General features: G+C 40.3%; 1 pseudogene across 1 annotated transcript in view; it reads left to right on the top strand.

Annotated features, from left to right (window-relative positions):
- LOC101291711 overlaps window positions 1-1709 on the top strand; it is a 7076-nt pseudogene that overhangs the window by 3864 nt on the left and 1503 nt on the right. The window contains exons 3-5 of the transcript XR_184402.1: window positions 515-949; window positions 1054-1144; window positions 1348-1704. The product of XR_184402.1 is annotated as an oligopeptide transporter 5-like (transcript). The remainder of the gene's footprint in view (window positions 1-514; window positions 950-1053; window positions 1145-1347; window positions 1705-1709) is intronic.

The following is a 1709-nucleotide window of genomic DNA, read 5'->3' on the forward strand; positions in this document are numbered from 1 at the left end:
GAGAGAGAGAGAGATGTTGAAGATGATATCACATCACGGCATTGCGATTTCCACAGAGGTACTACATTTTTTCATTCTTCCACTTTGTTTCGTTCTCAATCCTCAAACCCAACCCAATTTACAGAGAGCGACCTTGAGGATGCCTTGAAGGTGTTCGAAGATTTGCTTCACTCGTGTCGTCTACCTCTTGTTTTTTCTTTCAATAAGATCTTGATGAGTAAGCTTGTCAAATTCAAAAAATATTCTGATGTCATCCCTCACTTTAAACAAATGGCTCTCATCGGAATTGCTGCTGTGTTTATACTCTCTCTCTCTATGTTTTATAGATAGAAGCTCTCAAATAACTCGGTTGATCACTTTGATAGTTTCGTGGTTGGAACTAGTTTGGGGAACAGTGAAGCACATTTAACTAGAAAATAACTACTAGGTCACTTGCCGTGGCTATGATTATTTTTTATTTTGCTATTTACCATTGTTCTTCATAATCGGAATCAACTTAAATCGTAATTTAAAGTGAATGACAATCCTATTGAGCAAGTCAGGCTAACTGTTTCGACCACCGATGACCCTTCTCAACCAACCTGGACATTTCGGACATGGGTTCTTGGCCTTCTCTCATGCTCCATTCTTGCCTTTGTCAACCAGTTTTTCGGGTACCGCACGAACCAGCTCTATGTGTGCTCAGTCTCAGCACAAATTCTTGTCCTCCCTCTAGGGAAGTTGATGGCTGCCACCCTCCCAACTATTAAGTACCGGTTCCCCTTCACAAATTGGACATTTTCGATGAATCCAGGGCCTTTCAATCTGAAAGAGCATGTGCTGATCACCATATTTGCTAACTCTGGATCAAACAGTGTCTATGCTGTGAACATCATCACAATTGTTCTGGCTTTTTACAAAAGGAAACTGCATCCTGCATCAGCCTTCTTGTTAGCACAAACCACTCAGGTAATTTATAATTACCTGTATTTCTTTAGTAAACTTGACTAGCTCCACGTTACGTCTGTAAAAGTCGTGCTGATTATCCATGTTTTACATTCTGAAATTAACGGATGCTTGGGTATGGATGGGCTGGCCTATTCAGAAGATACCTTGTTGACTCTCCTTACATGTGGTGGCCTGCAAATCTGGTTCAAGTCTCTCTTCAGGTATTTTATTGAGTTCAGAAGTAGTACTTTTTGAGAAGCATAATTTTTTATGTGCTTCTTGGATATTCAAGTGGAAGTTATTACAAATTCACAACCATGGCTTCTGTAATACTTAAAAGCACTTTTGGCTTTTCCTGGGAAGCTCAAAAAAAGAATTTTTTTTGACAGTTATAGGAGCACTACTAATTCATACTTTGAAATACAGGGCATTGCATGAAAAGGAAAAGAGACCAAAGGGAGGCCGTACAAGGCTGCAGTCTTCTTCTTGGTGTTCATATGCAGCTTTGCTTACTACATTGTTCCTGGTTACCTTTTCCCCTCCCTATCTACTATCTCCATTGTTTGCTTGATATGGAAGAACTCCATAACTGCTCAACAGATTGGTTCTGGAGCCCATGGACTTGGCATTGGCTCGTTTGGACTTGATTGGTCTACTGTTGCTGGTTTCTTAGGCAGTCCATTGGCTACACCCGGATTTGCTACCATTAACATCTTACTTGGTTTTGTTTTGATTGTCTACATTGTTACCCCATTGCATATTGGAACAATGCATATGGTGCT

The sequence above is a fragment of the Fragaria vesca genome, linkage group LG3 (assembly GCF_000184155.1).
Source record: "Fragaria vesca subsp. vesca linkage group LG3, FraVesHawaii_1.0, whole genome shotgun sequence".
In the NCBI taxonomy this organism is placed as follows: Eukaryota; Viridiplantae; Streptophyta; class Magnoliopsida; order Rosales; family Rosaceae; genus Fragaria; species Fragaria vesca.